The sequence below is a fragment of the Thamnophis sirtalis genome, unplaced genomic scaffold, assembly GCF_051295495.1.
Source record: "Thamnophis sirtalis isolate CommonGarterSnake01/CBP01778 unplaced genomic scaffold, rThaSir2_p1.2 scaffold_18, whole genome shotgun sequence".
Taxonomy (NCBI): Eukaryota; Metazoa; Chordata; class Lepidosauria; order Squamata; family Natricidae; genus Thamnophis; species Thamnophis sirtalis.
The window spans coordinates 1,228,646-1,247,468 of record NW_028261398.1 but is presented as its reverse complement, the minus strand read 5'-3'; the positions used below and the strand labels follow the sequence as shown (position 1 = coordinate 1,247,468).

Sequence of the window (18,823 nt, the reverse complement as noted above, 5' to 3'; positions counted from 1 at the left end):
TAACGGTTCATTTAGCGACCATTTAGTGACATTTCCGTTTGTCCGCTTCTGACCACTACAGCATCCCACCGTCACGCGATCAAACTCCAGATGCCGGGTAACGGGTTCATATTTACGACGGTCGCATCATCCCGGGGTCACGAGATCCCCTTTTGGGACCTTCCAACAAGCGAATTCAATGGGGAAGCCAGGCTCACTTAACAACCACGTTACTCACTAAAAATTCCAGTGATTCAATTTGACAAGTATGGCAAGAAAAGTCAGCAGTGGGGCTGGGGGGGGGGGTTCTGCCCTACTGAGGGTATCAGGTCTGGGGTCTCTCCCGTCCTCTGGAGATCACCTTCCTTCCGCCTCCTCCAGCCTGGGATGGCAGCCCAACAGGTGTGGTTGTGTGTGCAGAGGCAGTGTGATGAGTGACCCACATCCCTGCCTCCCTGGGGAGCCCCACGTGGGATGGGGGACCTCAAGCCAAGCAACCCTCCCCACCAACAGCCCCCCCCAAAGAGTCCACTCCCCCCCCCCCATTCCCAATGAAAGAAACACAACAGCCGTAGTTTTGGATGACTATATTGGTTTTAAAAAATACAAATACTGCACAGTTCCCATCAGAGCACAAAGCATCCCTTGGCAGACCCCTCCCCCGACAGCACCCCAAGTTAACAGCACAATGAAAAAGGGAGGGGCTGCTGGGGGGAGGGGAGAGAAGGATGGAGAAAGAGCGTCCGGCTGGAGCAAAGACCCCTCCTCAATCAGTAAGCATCTGCACCAGGCAGGAGCAAGCAGTGGGCTGGTTTAGTTGGTGCCCCCTCCTCCTTTCCCACCCCCCCCCCAGTTTAAAGGCAGGCTTGCTCTCCCCACGAAGGAGGCAGGGCGCCCCTCAGCAGCCGGGGGTCTCCCTCCTGCCAGGGTTCCTGAGGAAAGAGCTTTCAAAAGGCGCCTCTCTCCAAGTGCAAACGAGATCAAGGGCAGGAGAAAAGGGGGGCTGGGGGGACCCCCGTGGGATGCAGAAGTCAGAGGGACCAGCGCTGGTTCCTACTGCAATCCCAGCTGGAAGCAGAGAGGCAAAGAACCATCTCCTCTGGGCCAACTGGGCAGGACAGGTTAGGGGGTGGGGGTGAGGCTCAGGATTGTCTCCCTCCAGGCATATGGGACGTACGTGAAGGGGGGCAGAGGAAGTCCAGGGGAGCCTCTAGAGGAACCCTGCAGCTCTTCCTCCTCCCTGGGAAGCCGTGCAGAGTCGGGGGAACCATCATCCTTGGTGAGAAGTCCTTCCCCATAGGAGGGTCCACCGTTTCCCAGCAAATTCTCAAAGGGGGGGAAGGGCCCATCCAAAGGGACTGGGGGGGGCAGGGATCCCATCCATGGATCCTCTGGGGTGGGAGGTGTCCAAGGAAGAGATCCATGGGTCAGGAAGCCAGCTACCCATCAAAGGCTGAGGAGCATCAGGTTGAAGAACATGACCTTAAACCAGGGTTTCTCCATCTGGCCAACTTTCAGAATTCCCCAGCCAGCAAAGGTTTAAGGCAGTGGTTCCCAAACTTTAAGCTCTGCTGGCTGGAGAATTCTGGGAGTTGAAGTCCACAAGTCTTAAAGCTGCCAAGTTTGGGAACCACTGGTTTAAGGTTAGGCTTCCAGTCCCAAACCGCATACAAGAACTACGTTTCCCAAACTTAACCAGACCTGAAGGCACCACACGAGGCTGCAGATCTCTGCTCCAAGCCCAGGAGAAGACATGGTCCGGTCCTCCTGGTGGAGCAGAGCGGGGGGGGGGGGGGGGCTTTTGGAAAGCACAGCTGGCCCCTCCCCCTCCCCTGGCCAAAAGGCATCCGCTCTGCCTCAAAGACCCACATTTCCCCCCTTGACTAGAAACAGCCGATCCCACAGCAGGCAGTTGAGGGCACTTTTCCCAAGCCCATCCTCACCATTCCTGCGCCCTGGAAGGCGGCCTGAAGCCCAGGCGTTCCCCTGACAGACTCAGGGAGCCCACTTCTACACCCCACCCCTTGGCAAGGCACTCTAGACAGGCTCAGGCACCGTGTGCCATGCGTAGGGCTGGGCAAGGGGGGCCGGGCGGAGAGGTCAGCATGGCTGCAGAAGGAAACCCTCTAAGGAAGCTTCTCTTCTTCCAAAGGGAAAACAAGGCTCTTTCCAACGTCTCTACTCAACGTTATTCCTTGAAGCAGAAGAGGGGCTGTCCACTTAATTTCCCATCAGGTGGATGGATTTGGACAACGGACCAGCTTTTCTGCAGGGGGAGTGAAATCAAACTTCATTTAAGAAGTAGGACGTCACCCTCAATGGAACCAGAGGGAGGGGGATTCCTGAAACACCTGGGATTTTTGAACAGAGGACAATTGATTTGATTTGATTTGATTTAATAAATTTTATAGGCCGCCCAATCCCGAAGGACTCCGGGCAGCTTACAGAAAATAAATTTTAAAAAGTGAAGAGTTAAAAAAAACGGAGGAAAACAAATTAAAAAACCACATCATGCACCCAGTCTAATCGGGGATGGACCTCGGTCAAGAGGTCAACAGCCCCAGGCCTGCCGGAATAGCCAGGTTTTGATAGCCTTTCGGAAGGCCATGAGAGTGGGTAGGGATCTCTGGGGATAGTTCATTCCATAGGGTCGGGGCGCCTACAGAGAAGGCCCTCCCCCGGGGAGCCACCAGCCGACATTGTCCGGTTGACGGCACTCGGAGAAGGCCCACCCTGTGCGATCTTATCGGCCGTTGGGAGGTATGCGGCAGAAGACGGTCTCGCAGATATCCGGGTCCCAGGCCATGTAGGGCTTTAAAAGTAATAACCAGCACCTTGAATCGTGCTCGGAGACCGATAGGGAGCCAGTGCAGCTCACGGAGGATAGGTGTAGTGTGGGTGTATCTTGGTACACCCAGTATCATTCGCGCAGCTGCATTCTGGACTAATTCTGGACTCCTAAGTTGCGGACCCTCTCTGAGCGGAGCAAATTTTCTCCCTCTAGGCTTAGGGCGGGCTACCTGGGCTGTCCTTAGGGGGCAACATCCACAGCCACTCGGTCTTGTCGGGATTGAGTGCGAGTTTGTTCACTCCCATCCAGACCCTAACAGCTTCCAGGCACTGGCACATCACTTCCACCGCTACGCTGAGTTGGCACGGGGCGGAAAGATACAACTGTGTGTCGTCCGTGTACTGGTGGTATTTAATCCCGTGCCGATGAATGATCTCACCCAGTGGCTTCATGTAGGTATTAAATAGGAGGGGGGGACAAGACCGACCCCTGCGGCACCCCATAATTAAGGGGCCTAGGGGTCGACCTCTGCCCCCCAACCAACACCGACTGTGACCTGTTGGAGAGGTAAGAGGAGAACCACCGTAGAACGGTGCCTCTCACTCCCACCTCCTCCAGCCGTCGCAGAAGGATACCATGGTCGATGGTATCGAAGGCCGCTGAGAGGTCAAGGAGCACTAGGATAGAGGAATGTCCTCTATCCTTGGCCCGCCAGAGATCATCGGTCAGTGCGACCAAGGCGGTTTCAGTGCAGTATCCAGGCCTGAAACCAGACTGAAAAGGGTCTAGGTAATCTGCTTCATCCAAGGTCCGTCGGAGTTGAAGGGCCACCACCTTCTCAACAACCTTCCCTAGAAAAGGGAGGTTGGAGACGGGACGATAGTTTTTAAGAATAGCTGGGTCCAGAGAAGGCTTCTTGAGGAGGGGTCTTACCACCGCCTCCTTCAGGGGCTGCAGGAAAGATCCCTCCTGCAGAGACGTGTTCTTGATCCCCTGGAGCCAGCCTCGTGTTACCTCCCTGCTGGTCGAGACCAGCCAGGAGGGACACGGGTCCAGCAAACAGGTGGAGGCACTCATCGCTCCCATGGCCTCATCCACTTCCTCAGGGGTGACAAGCTGGAACTCATTCCAGGAAATCTGAGCAAGACCCTCCCTCGGCATCTCCGCTGGTTCTGTCCAAGTGGAGTCAATGGAGCCTATGTAGAGCAGACATTCTAGAAGTTCTAAAGTGAGGGCAATTTGGATTTTAATTGGAGAATCCCTGAATGTCCATCTCCTAAAGTGTTTTAATGCAGGTATTAAACAACCTGATTTGGGCCGGAGGGGACTGAGGACACGAGGTTAAATTCATGTTTCTCAAACGTGGCAATTTTAAAACTCGACTCCCAGGAGTCCCCCATACTGGCTGGGGAATTCTGGGAGTTGAAGTTCCTCCGCCTTAAACCTGCCAGGGCTGAGGACCCTGGGTTCAACAGGGGGCATCCCTCAAGTATCATTGCAACCCAAAACGGGTTCCGTCTGAAGGTCTCCCTCCCATTTTCAAAATGTAAACGAAGGTCAACTCTCGGCTTGTAGATTTTTCAAAAGAGTTGGACTCTTTTGCTCAAGGGCACGCTGGGAAGCAAGGCAGAAGTTAACCATGGTTAGTTAGTGGTCAACACCCCCCCCCCCAGGGGGAAGGTTAAGTGCAACAAATTTAAAGAGATTTCCCTGGAAGAGAGTTTCACAACCCCACCAACTTTAAGATGGGGTACGGACGGACTGGCTGGGGAATTCTTGGGAGTTGAAGTCCCCCCTCTTAAAGTTGGTGAAGTTGACAAACGGTGGCCCAGAAGGAGGAGAAAAACTTTGTGATTTTTGATTCGTTTTTCAAAGAAAACTTTGGTATTCAAGCAGACACAGACGGATCCTGTCCTTTTGCAGGCTCCCCCCCCTTACTAGAAGAAACATATGACAATTCTAGGACTTTTTTCCTTTTTGGCAGTAATAGATTCACCTCTTTGGCAGGTTTTAAACTTCCTTTTAAACCTTTGAGATAGAAAAAAGACACCCCCCCACCCCCTTAAAAAACCTGAAGCATCTTTAGCGTATTTATATAGAGATATATATAGAGATATAGATATATGTAATAAAGTATAAATTCTTGCATAGAAAATAACTTCTTTTAAAAATGGTTTCCTCTTTTTCTGAGCACGTAAAGGACAGAGAGCTCCATAAAGCAGATTTGAGTGCATGTCGGGAACATCGGATGATTACATGATGCTGCAGTGTGAAGGACCCTAAGAGGGGGGAGAGAGAGAGAGAGAAGACTGACATAGAGTCAGAAGGGACCTCAGAGGTCATCTAGCCCAGCCCCCTCCCCAAGCAAGAGACCCTCTTCCGTTCCACACAAATGGCCTTGATTGCTACTTAAGAGCCTCCAGGGACGAAGCACGGAGGAATTGTTCTCACAATCAGGACATTTCTCCCTCATTCTAGGTTCAGGGCCGATCCAGAACCGGGCCTCCCTCAAAATGCCAGCAAGGGAATTGTGGGAGAGGCAGGCGTGGCTGCCAGTCCAAAAGGCTTATGGGGAGGGACACGTGGACCTGCCTGCCCAGGGGAAGAACAGCCCCTTCCCCAGAGCTAAGGCTGCCTCTGTGTGACCAAACCTCCGGGGAGACAATCGCCGAGACCATTTTCCAAAGGGCAAAGTTTTCTGCATAAAAAGTCTCCACACCTCCGGGGGGTCTTTGACAGCCCCCCCCCCAATGCAGCCACTGGGCAGCCCCAGCGGAGGCCACTCCTGTTTGTTTGGCAGAGGGGCGGGAGGGGGTCTGTGGGCGGTGGGCTGGCTGGCCAGACTGGCTCCGCCCACTGTGTGCGCACATACGCGCACACACGGCTGTCCTCCTGCTTTAGGCCCCTGAAGGGTAACCTGTGGCATGCGGCGCCCTCTTGTGGCCAAGCCCCAGCTCAGCTCCGCCACGCTTGTGCATGCGCTTCCAACAGGCCAGAGGGTCTTCGGGTTCTGCCGTGAATGCGCAGAGGTGGGGGGCAGGGCACATGAAGAGGGGGGGCACATGCGGGGGCCACATGTCATGTGCAGGAGATGTGTGCATGTATGCACAGGGCTACATATGCGCGGCGGCCACACACACATTGCATTGGGGGGGTTGGGAGCACATGGGTGCCTCCTTGCGTTCGCATGGTTTGGGGACTCGGTCTGGAAGGGAGCTCAGAGGTCTTCTAGTCCAACCCCTGTTGAAGCCGGAGACCGAATTCCATGCCAGACAACTCATACGCTAAGCCTGGGCACAAAGCCAACTGGAGCTGACTGTTCTCGTGTGAACGTTGCAGCCTTTCAGGGTTTTCAGCCCACCCCACGCCTGCTGTTCAGTGGGGACCATCCCGGCCTTCCCCACATGCCCTGGCTGAGGAGCCCCATGTGGCACAGAGCCCTGGGATGCCCACAGCCATCTCTCTGCCGCCCTGGAAGGACTGACAGTGCACAGTGATCGGTCTCAGGAGCTTCCCCGCAAGGGGAGGAAGGGGGGCACTCAGAATCGGAGGCCTCCCACCACAAAGCCCCCTCCTCCTCCGGCCCAGGATCACACATGCCCGCTGGGGCGCCCCCAGACTGACCTGCTGGCGTGGGGTGGAGCTGCCCAGGATGTAGGTGCGGGGCAGGAGGCTCTCCCCAAGGTTGGTGGCTCCACTGCGGTAGCTGCGCGTGATGGTCAAGCTGGAGGAGGAGGAGCCGGTGGACATGGTGCTGGTGCCCACATTCGTGCCCCCGGATGACTTCTCTGCCGGCTGCCCACATGTGCCACACAACACTGTGCGAGAACGCAGGTTGTACTCGCCCGGATCTCCGCTGGCACTGCAGTGGCTCTGGAGAAGGGAGGAAGAGGGGAAGAAGCAGAGCTTGGCGCCACCCGGACCGAGACCCCACCTGGGGCTGGAGATGCTGGATTCGGATCTGGGGGCTCCTTGGTGCCTTTTCAAAACAAAGCCCAGTGTAGAATCCACGTTACATTTAACTATTCCAGAAATAAAAGATTACACTGGAATTGAGGCTAAACGCATTTCTCTCTTTACTGGTTAGATTTACAAGCCTGTTAAATGGGAGCAGGTTAACCAGCTGAAGGCTAAATTTGCAACGTGGTCTGAAGTCTCCAATGGACACAAAGGCAAAACTTCCGTTCTTCCCATTTCAGGCTTTGATTAAGAGGCCTTTGTCTTGTATTTCCTTTCAGTAGCCCTGAATGCTGGGGAAGGTTCCACCCTGGGATTCCCCAGATCTCCTCATTTCCACCCACTCCACACAGAGGGGGAGTTTGCCCAGAGTCTGAGACACGGACGGCCTGTCAGTTTAGTCCATGAAATGAACAATAAATAAGGACTGGCTTTACTCCATTTATTTGGCCCTTTTGTTTAAAAGAAGGAGAGGCAGGCAAGGATTTCAGGGATCCTTGGTGCTGCCGGAGCTTCCTTGAAACGCCTGCAAGAAAAAGGGCAAACTCGGGGAGCCCCCCAGGATCCCTCGTGTCAGTGACTGCCTGTCTCCCCCCTGCTCAGCCCCAAAGGGAGGAGGAGGAGGAGGGGTCCTTTCCCCCCCCTGCAGGAAAGGGTGGGGGGAATCCCCTCCTGGGATCCGCTTCTTCCCCCCCTTGGGATCCCTGGCTTTCAAGTGGATCCCCCCGTCCCTCCTGGGCTCCCTCGTCTCCCAACGGCCTCCCGGGATCCCCTCGGGCTGAGCTCCGTCCCTTCCCGGGATCCCTTCGGCTGCTCGGCTCCTGGCCCGGCGGTTCTCCTCCTGGGGGGGGAAGGGCCTTTTCCCAGGGGTCGCCCGAGACCCCCGGGGGGAGCCTGGAAGTCTTCGGAGCCTGCGTGCTGCGTCTCCCTGGCAGGAGAAGCCGGGGAAGGGAGGAGGCGGGCCTTCCCTTCGGAGCCTCCCCTTCATCTCCCCGGGCGAAGCTCCGCCGCCCCCGCCAGGAGCCTCCCGCGCCCAAAGGAGCCGCCCGAAGGGAAGGGGTGGCGGGAGGGGAGGGGCCACCGGGGCTCCTCCCACCGAAGCCCCGCCCTCCCTCCGCCTCTCCGTGTGGCTGGCTGTGGGCGGGGGGCGGGGCGAAAGGAGGGGCCGGAGTGGGGACAGACACGCAAGCGCACAGGACGCTGGGAAAGCAGCTCCCTCCCAGCGACGGCGCTCGGTGGGCGGAGCTACGGAGGCGAGAGGGACCGTTGCTGAGGCGGAAAACCAGGCGCGGAGAATGAAAGGGAAGGGAAGGCTGCAGCCCAATTGGGCGCTTGGGGGGTGGAGAAACCGGAAGTAAGTAGAGACTGCTGGGACGGAGTGGCAGCCTGGGAGGGTCTCCTTCGGGTCCTCGGGACGGGAGGCCTCAGCCTGGGCCTCTCCTGCGGTGAGGGGGACGCCGCCGTGACCTGCCTCTCTTTCTCCCCTGCAGGAGGACGGAGGAGCCCGGCGCCGGAGGGAAGGAAGGAAGCGCCGCCCGAGAGGAGGAGGAGGAGAGCGGGCCCCGCGGAGCAGCCCCTGGAGACGGCGGGGAAAGGCCGGGGGGCTCCGGAGCTGCAGAAGGGATGAGCCCAGCAGGAGCCCGGGAAAGGCGGCTGCCTGGAGGGCGATGCGGGGAGGAGGAAACGGGGGGGAGAGGCCGAGACGGGCCTGGAGGGCGGAGGGTCCTTCGGAAGACCCCGGAATCCCCAAAGGATCCAGGAGGAAGAAGAGAGATATCAGTGCCCGGAATGTGAAAAATTCTTCAAGGAAAATAAGTATCTTCGAAAGCATCTAAAGGTCCATTCAGGAGAAAAACCTCATAAATGTCTGGAGTGTGGAAAGAGCTTCAGTCAGATGAGCAGTCTTTATGCACATCAAAGGATCCACACAGGAGAACTTCTTAAATGTCTGGAGTGTGGAAAGAGCTTCAGTCAGAGGAGCAGCTTTTATAGGCATCAAAGGATCCACACAGGAGAAAAACTTCATAAATGTCTGGAGTGTGGAAAGAGCTTCAGTGAGAGGAGCAGCCTTTATAGACATCAAAAGATCCACACAGGAGAAAATCCTCATAAATGTCTGGAGTGTGGAAAGAGCTTCAGTGAGAGGAGCCACCTTAATACACACCAAAAGATCCACACAGGAGAAAATTCTCATAAATGTGTGGAGTGTGGAAAGAGCTTCAGTCAGAGCAGCAACCTTTATGCACATCAAAGGATCCACACAGGAGAAAAACCTCATAAATGTCTGGAGTGTGGAAAGAGCTTCAGTCGGAGGAGCCACCTTTATAGACATCAAAGGATCCACACAGGAGAAAAACCTCATAAATGTCTGGAGTGTGGAAAGAGCTTCAGGCGGAGGAGCCACCTTAATACACACCAAAAGGTCCACACAGGAGAAAAACCTCATAAATGTCTGGAGTGTGGAAAGAGCTTCAGTCAGAGGAGCAACCTTTATGCACATCAAAAGATCCACACAGGAGAAAAACCTCATAAATGTCTGTAGTGTGGAAAGAGCTTCAATCAGAGGAGCCACCTTTATAGACATCAAATGATCCACATGGAAAAAACCTCATAAATGTTTGGAGTGTGGAAAGAGCTTCAGTCAGAGGAGTGACCTTTATGCACATCAAAGGATCCACACAGGAGAAAAACCTCATAAATGCCTGTTGTGTGGAAAGAGCTTCAGTCAAAAGGGAAACTTATTCAGCATCAAATAATCCACACTACAGAGAAACTCTACCAATGCCTGGAGTGGGGAAAGAGCTATACTGAGCGTAGAGGCCTCCATCAAGACCAAATAATTCACAAGGGCGTGGGAGAAGTCACAGAGGGTATCTCGGGAATTGAATTTTGCATCCAATTTGGCCAATTGTGAATTGACACGCTAGGGATTTGTCCCAAGTGCACAAACTTCCAGTGTCCTAACAAAGCAACAGAATAATGATATTCATGATAATTGTAATTCCAATAAGGGGGTTGAGTAAAGAGGAGATTAAGAAAAGTAAATAGTTGCCAAATAAGGGAGTTTCCCAGGCTGATTAAGAAAGGACTTTTTCAAGTGTACATGCTAGATGTTTCAACTGGCTGCAATTGTACCTTTTCACAGGAGACTTAAGTGACTCATGATGCCATTTCTCATGTGAATGTTCTCTTCTGTAATGCAATGCTTATTTTAATGCTGGTGCTTAATATTATGGGATGTTACTGTCCACGTCTCTGATATAACTGTAGCTGAGCAGGATGATTTCCTCCATGCTTTAAAAACAGACTGATCTATATTTATAAATATATGTTTTCTATGTTTTTTTAAAAAAATCTTATTTCTTCCACACCATCAATTTTTCTTTTCTACTTTTTCTACTGTGTTGAGTATAAAATGAAACCCAGTTCTGTTTCCTCTTTGGTTGAGGGAAATCTGTTTGCTACAATACTCTAATAAATTGCTTTCAAATTGACATCCCACTTGGTGCTTAATTGGAACAATTGTTCTGTCATTATTTGATTCGCTCTATATGGATTTTCCAAATGTCCGAACCATGTAAGACCATCTCCAGACATCTGACACTCTTGCCAGTTGGATCCCCAGAGTGGTCCCCTTGTCTTCCAGCAGAAACCGCTACAAGGGACTCTCTTAAGGCCAAGAAAACTTCATATTCTCCTATCTCACCTCTTCGACCTCCCACCAGGTGCAGTGATTAGGTGTTTCCCAGTTGTCAGGATGGTTAAAGTCCCCTATTTTTATGCTTCCTGTTAACCAGCTAAATGATTAGCAAACGGTTCTTCTAGTTCCTCTGATTGGATAATCCGGAGTTTACACCTATGGTAACCACATTCCGTTTTCCTTTCATAATAACCCAAGTGCATTTAATGAGGGATTTGGGGGGGGTGGTTAGTGGTTTTTTTTTTTGCAATTCTAAAAAGGGTTAGCTGTTGATGTGTAACTTCACCTCTTCTTCTATTGCGTCTGTTTTGAAATTTTTAAATGCTTCTGGGTTTCATCCCACCAGGTTTCAGTAATGGCAAGAATGTATTTGTTCTCATGCACTAAGAGAAAATTTACTCAATCATTGGATTGAACAACATGGATGTGCTTTAAAAAATACACAGCTAATAACTTTTGTCTTAGCAAAAATTGCAGTTGAACTTATACACCGCTTTACAGCCTTCTCTAAGGGGTTTACAAGAGTTAGCATATTGCTCTCAACCAATGTTCCCTCTAATTTTTTTTCAGTGTGTGCGGAAAAGTATAGTGTTTGAGCGGCACATTTTCATGTCTGAGCACCTGAATTTTTTTCACAGATGTTTCACAGAGCAATTGATTTATAGGATCCGAATTGGAATGGAGGAAAATGGTTGTGTGTGTGTGTTTGAGTGAGTGAGCGAGGGTTCCGGTAAGGGAACTGTGCCTATTTAGAAAAAAAGGTAAATTATTGCAAACATGATATATGTTTCTAGAGAGGGGGGGGGGAGAGAGAGAGGGAGAGAGAGAGAGAGAGAGAGAGTGGGAGGGAGGGAGGGAGAGAGAGAGAGTATCCCTCCTTCCTTCAGCCCAACACACTCTCGCTGGCATCCCAACCAGACAAGAGGGACTGCAGAGGGTCTCCCTGAGTTTAGGGCAGCGAGTCAGGGCTGGGCCAGCTTGGGCACCGCAGAAAAGCAGCGGCAGCCAAAAGGGGAAGGGCAGGAACAGCCTGAAGCCACCCCCACACCAGCTAGAGAGGGTGCTGTGACAGCCGCCCAGGACGAGGGGACGGCGGTGGCCAGGATGGGCAAGGGCTGCCCACCCTCCCCACCCAAGCGGGCTTCTTGCACAGCTCCAGCCGGCATCTCTCCTGGGGATCCGTGGTCCAGAGCGCTGCCGCTTCCAGCGGGATATATTCTGCCAGGCCCTCGGCGGCGTCTTTAGGCGGGGATCTCACCTGCCCGCCAGCAGCTCCTCCAGCATCCCGTCTGGAAGCAGCAGCACAACGGTCGCCGTTACCAGGGGCGAAGGGATGGCGGTAGCGAGAACAGGCGAGTGCCACCCCTTCCCCTTCCCCAACATTGGCTGTTGCGCTTCCGCTTCCATTAGCAACGTGGTTGTTAAGTGAATTGCTGCAGTTTTTAAATTAGTAATGCAGTTGTTAAGTGAATCACTGCCATTTTTAAATTAGTAACACGGTTGTTAAGTGAATCACTGCAGTTTTTACATTTGTAACACGGTTGTTAAGTGTATCACTGCAGTTTTCAAATTATTAACACGGTTGTTAAGTGAATTACTGCAGTTTTTAAATTAGGATCACGGTTGTTAAATGAATGGCTGCAGTTTTTAAATTAGTAACATGGTTGTTAACTGAATTGCTGCAGTTTTTAAATTAGTAATGCTGTTGTTAAGTGAATCATTGAAGTTTTTAAATTAGTAACACGGTTGTTAAGTGAATCACTAGTATTTAAATTACTAACACGGTTGTTAAGTGAATTGCTGCAGTTTTTAAATTAGTAATGTGGTTGTTAAGTAAATCACTGCACTTTTTAAAGTAGAAACATGGTTGTTAAGTGAATCATTACAGTTTTTAAATTAGTAACATGGTTGTTAAGTGAATCATTGCAGTTTTTAAATTAGTAACACGCTTGTTAAATGAATCACTAATTTATAAATTAGTAACAGGGTTGTTAAGTGAATCACTAGTTTTTAAATTAGTAACAGGGTTGTTAAGTGAATCACTGCAGTTTTTTAATGCAGTTGTTAAGTGAATCACTAATTTATAAATTAACATGGTTAAGTGAATCACTAGTTTTTAAAATTAGTAACAGGGTTGTTAAGTGAATCACTAGTTTTTAAATTATTAACACAGTTGTTAAGTGAATCACTCCAGTTTTTAAATTAGTAATGCAGTTGTTAAGTGAATCACAAGTTTTTAAATTGATAACAGGGTTGTTAAGTGAATCACTGCAGTTTTCAAATTAGTAACACGCTTGTTAAGTGAATCACTGCAGTTTTCAAATTATTAACACGGTTGTTAAGTGAATCAGAGTTGGAAGAGACCTTAGAGGTCATGTAGTCCAACCCCTCCCCTCCCCAAGCCGGAGAGCCTACAGTGTAGGCGGGGCCAGGGCTGCAGGCGGCGGCGAACAGGAAGGGAAGCGAATGCCAGCCAGCATTCCTGCCTTCCTCCGAGAGCCGCTTCTTTGCCAGCCTCTCAGCTGATCGGTGCCAGGCAGCCCCCGTGACACACGGACCCTTTGCTGCCGCACGGGGCGAGCGCTGCTGGGGGGAGTTCCGGGGGCGAGGAGGGAAAAGGCATCCCGAGCAGAAGTTTCCCTTCTCCTCCCCCTCCCCCCGCTGACTTCTCCCCAGCAGCGGCCCCCAGGGAGACTGAAAGGGGCGCAGCGCTCTCCCAACCACCGAGGAAGGCAGAGGAGCCGGCCCTGGGCTGTTGGGAGAAGCGCCCTAACCCTCCCTTCCCTTTGGCAGCCGCCTGGCAGAACGGGGAGATTTCTGACATTCTGTAGCTGGAACCAGCCAAGCGCCCTGTGCACATCGGCCGCCCGGGAGCCCCGAGGCTCACCACCACCGTCTCCGGAAGCACCAACAGCCTCCCGGAGAAGCCGGACGTGGCTCCAGGGAAGTCCCCGGAGGCTGCAGAGGGCAAGAAACGCCCCCAAAGGGCCAACTACAAGTTCGGACATGATCTGTCTCTGACTTCCAGGGGGCATCTAGGAGGGCGGGGAGGCCGTTTCTTTCTTACAGCAGGGGTTGTATAAACAATATAGAGACGTGGCCGGGCACATCCAGGTTGGGAGATATGTCCAGACATATTCTGGATATTGGTACACATGCGCACAGAGACAGCCAAATCACGTGCCAGGGCCTTGACTAAGGAATTTTGAGGCTTTTCTAAACACTTAAGGCATAGGCTTCTGAGACCCCAACATGCAAGCTGACAATGGAAATAATAAAAGTGTTCATAATGAAGAACCAATTGATGATTTATTCGATGTGAAAATGACACCAGAGCCAGCAAAGAGACCCCGGCGAATTAGGAAACTTTGTAAAAAATTTTACATTGAGAGTATACATGACTTACCGGTTAAGATATGTTATTGTCGATTCTGTCAGCCACCAAACAATGAAGGTATGCATTATATGTAAACAAAAAAACAAAAAAAGTTTCACGATTTGAAAAAAAATAGAATATATATTGTAAGATATGTCTTTTTTTCAGAACTGGCACCACAACTGAATACAGGGTTGTTGCAAATTGTCAAGAACTGTATTATCAAAATTCTCCAGCATTGTTTAATGGGATGCCTGCAAAATGAAGACCAAACGGACGGAACCGATGAAGCAAGCCTTATTAAAAGCATGTGTCTTCAAATATCTAGACCTCAAATTGTATGGCTAATTATTAATATTTCAGACAAAATGAGTAAATTATATTTCACAAGAGACACCTTAAATGAAGTCAAGGCGTTTATAGAAAGCATTGAAAAATCAAAGGAACCACTCTTATTAATGAAAAAGATATGCGATGAGACACCTATATCTTTAAAAAGACTGATATGTCAAACTGTTACAAAACTTGATTATAAGTGCATGTTAATGTAAAATTTTGTGTTTCTAATAAAAGCTACACACTAAAGAATTTTTGAAGTCTGTTGTTATTTCCTATTGGCAAAAAGGACATTTAGAATTCTCAGGAGGGGTTGGGGATATTGGTTATACAGAAAGCAAATTTTAGGGGCATGGTTTCAGGAACACCAATAGGTTTGTAGGAATACGTTCTACGTCAACACCATTGGAAAGGTGTGATATAGCTGTTTAAAAGCTGATAAGACGTTGGTGGTCAATTAACCTCAGACACTGTGCACGGCTGACCATAGAAGAAGACTGCTTCAGAATGGCAGAAGCTAATGTGAGTACTTCTATAACTATTTAAAATATAGATCTTCATTATATATATATATATATATATATATATATATATATATATATATATATATATATATATATATATATATATATATATGTAATATCAACCATTATGTGTTTATTAGGAGGAGGTGACAGATTCGCAATGTGTGAAAGCATGTGAAGGTATTATTTTTTCTTTTCTGGGTAAATCTATAGATTGGGGAGTGGTGGGGGGGGGGCAGGGTGGTCGTTTTGTCTATCTGCAGAGCCTCTATTACATTTCAACTATTGTTTCAGAGTGTGAGGAAGATGAGTTATACGCAAATCTCACCATGCCTACAGATTCACAATATAATTTATACATGAATGCAAATCAGTTACAAGGGGAAATAGAAGGTATGTTAATTAATATACAGACATAACTACTGTTTAAATGGTAAAGTTTGTCAGGACTTATGATGAAAGGTTATCAAAAAATGAGTGTGTAAGGGGTGGTGGTGCTGGAGGGGCAAGTTTCAAACTAGACATTTAATATATTAAGGTTATAGTTTTCTGTAGCAAGAAGTACAACTATATGAATGATTTTTCTTTTAGATTGGAGTGACATTAATGATGAATTGTTTGCCTTGTTAACTCTACCTGAGGAGTCTCAAGAGATTTCCTATAGTGGGGCCCATGGATATGCTACATTACAAGGGTCACAAGAAAGCGAATTAGAAGGTTTGTTATTTATTTTACAAGATAAGTATTGCTTTAAAAAGATGTATGTTGTTATAGAGTGTAATAAAGAGATAAACCTAACAGCAATATGGGTGGTGTGGTTATGTGTAATGCTGTATTTAGTAGTATTTATTGTAATAAATATGTGAAAAAGAGGCACACTCACGGTTCTACGTTCCTTTTTTAGAATGGTGGAATAGACAGTTGCAGACATGGTTTCCAAACATCAGTGCCACCCCTGTACAATCGGGAGGTGGTCCACAAGCAAGAACAACACAGGGGCAGGACATAACACAAGGCTCACAAGAAATGGATATGCAAGGTAGGATCTGTTATGTAGATACATGCATTAGAAAAAGCAGTAATTATATATATTTCCAGGCTGTTTTAATATATTCTTTGCACTATAATAAGTAAGAAACCTAACCTAACTGCTAATTACGAATCTACAGATAGTGACAGCGAACAGTTCTCTGCTGATTTTCCAAGGCCACAAAGCGATCGACAGAGTATTGCACCACAGCAGCACCCGTCAAGCCCTGCACAGGATTTACAAGGGATGGAAAATGAACCCCAACCATCAACATCTCGTGGAATACAAGGTTAATTTAAATGTAAAAAGTATTAGTAAATAGGGATACTTGAAGTTATTAAACAGTAAAAGATTCTCAAAATGTCTTTTTTTATTTATTTATGTAGAGCCTGTTTGTAAAAAGTCAAGAATGTGGGCTGACATCCCTCAGAGGACGGTAACAGACAGTGACAATACCAGTGAAGAGGATGTTATGTCAGGAACCCAATCAGCAGATGAGGGGGAGGCCTTGGAAGACTCAGCCACGCTAAGTGCAACAGAAACCCCAGAGGTGTTCCTCGAAAGAATGCAAGCATGGCATAGAAACTTTGAGAATTTCACGGCGACAGAATACTATGAGCGTTATAGATTTGTAAATATGGAATATGTTCAATCATTCACGCAAGCTATAGATATTATTCATAATGAGATACAGGGCCTTTTGAACCGTATTTCCAGGGAGATAAGGCCCAATGATTTTATACAATTGCGGATGGATGCTGAGGAATTAGGGAGGCCCTTATTTAGTGTTAGGAGGCATCTGGAGGATTTAAATGCTGATCAGTTCCTTAGTTATGTAGAGAATTTATTACAGAGCAACGTTGAACTCTTGTGGAGGAATTCTTTGGAATTTACAGTCACTATTGTGAAGAACCGGGAGGGTGGAGGTCTTAGGAAATTAGGAACAGTTCTATTCAGTAAGGTATTGGAGAAGAAAAAACAGCACCTGATTGATTTCAATGTGGAGGGGATGTTTCTGTGTTTTGCAGGCAGCCTGCTGACATTGTTAGATAACGGGACGTCTACTAAACAAGAAATTATTACCAGAGCTGTGGCCCTACATAAAACCCTGGGTATTCCTACAGATCACAGAATTGACTTTTCACAGATACACTTATTTGAGGACTACTTCGGTATAACTATAAAGATCGTGTTTTACCATGAAGGGGGTTGGAGATTTTTTGTAACAGGAGGGTCCCTGGAAGTAAGAGTAGAGTTTATGCTATTACACGACAGTCATTACTATGGTGTAAAAAACATAAAAGGCTTCATGGGTGCTCGTTACTTCTGCAAGATGTGCCACACAGCATATCACCATAAATTTAAGCATGATTGTCAATATTTTTGTCGAGCCTGCACAGGCTCAGAATGCCGCAAATTGCCAGGAAGGAGTGTGAAGTGCCAAACGTGCAAAACGCTTTGCAGATCTAAGTCATGTCTTGAAATGCATGAAAGGCTGGCTTCGGAAGGAAAAATTAGTTGTGAAGCTAATGTGTTTTGTTCTAGGTGTGGTATCTATGTGCCGGTCCCACACACCGAATGTAAGAAGGTAACGTGCGGGCAGTGTGATGCTGTAGTAGATAACTTGGTAGGTCACTTATGTTTTCTGAAAAGGCTTTACAAACCAAATATCGGTGCCAGTTACATTGTGTATGATTTTGAATGTTGTCAAGAAACAGGAACACACATACCAAATTATGTGTATGCTATGGACATGCTGGATGGTCAAGAGGTTAGAAAGTGGGAATGGTCCGGAGTTAAATGTCTGGAGGAATTTGTGAAAACGTTTGTGCAGCCTAAGTTTAAGGGTTCCACATTCATAGCCCACAACTCCAAGAGTTATGATGGTTACCTAATCCTCAGGCAGTTGATTCGTGAAAAGGTGAAGGTAAAACTCTTAACTCAAGGAGGCAAACTGTTATGCATAACCCTACCTATGTTTCACATACGTTTTATTGACAGCCTTTCTTTTTTACCAATGAAGCTTAGTAAAATGCCAAAAGCTATGGGTTTTCAAGGCTCCAAGGGTTATTTCCCTCATTTGTTCAACACTACAGAGAATCAAGAGTATGTTGGAACTTTGCCAGAAGCCAGGTATTATAGTCCTGATACCATGATGCCTGGTGAGAGAGAGGACTTTGAGAAATGGTATGCGGCTAATAAAGATACAGCATTTAACCTCAAAAAAGAGCTTGCATACTATTGCAAAGAGGATGTAAAAATATTACGGAGGGCCTGCAATAAGTTTAGAGAACAAGTTATGGAAATGACAAGTAGAGAATGTTTCACAGGGAGGGGGGGAGATATTCTTGAAGAGAGAGAGATTCACTGCATTGATCCTTTCCAGTATGTGACATTAGCTTCAATTTGTATGGCACAGTATCGATTCATGTTTTTAAAGAAGAACACCATCGCACTGGCGCCTTTGGACAATTACCAGAAAAGCAAGAAAAGCTTTTCTGCTTGCTCTATACAGTGGTTGATGTATATAGAGCATACAGAAGGGATCAACATCCAACATGCACTGCAAGGTGGTGAAAAGCAAGTAGGTATCTATTTTTTGGATGGTTTTGCCGTCATAAACGGGATACCCACAGCGTTTGAATTTTATGGTTGTTTTTTTCATGGATGCCCTATATGCTACAAGCCCCAGGACTTCAATAGTCTGCTTGATTCAACCTATGGCATGTTGCATGCTCGCACTATGGCTAAAGAAGATTACCTACATAGTTTAGGTTTTGTAGTACGAAACATCTGGGAACATGAATGGAATGGCCTGATGAAGAGAGATGCGGGATTGAAACGATTTCTAACAGATAGTAAACTCCCAACACCCTTGAATCCCAGAGATGCCTTTTTTGGGGGTAGAACAAACGCCACATGCCTGTACTATAAACCAAAACAGGGAGAACAAATCTTGTATTATGATTTTACAAGCTTGTACCCCTTTGTGAACAAGAACAAGATGTATACGATAGGTCACCCAGAAATAATCTACCAAAACTTTGGGGATATAAAACAGTATTTTGGACTTGCAAAAGTTAAAGTGTACACTCCGAGAGGCCTATACTTTCCTGTACTGCCGCATAAG

General features: G+C 48.2%; 1 pseudogene; it reads left to right on the top strand.

Annotated features, from left to right (window-relative positions):
* Positions 1 to 8,354: 8,354 nt before the first annotated feature.
* On the top strand, positions 8,355 to 10,221 carry LOC148042320 (uncharacterized; annotated as a pseudogene).
* The last annotated feature ends 8,602 nt before the right edge of the window (positions 10,222 to 18,823 follow it).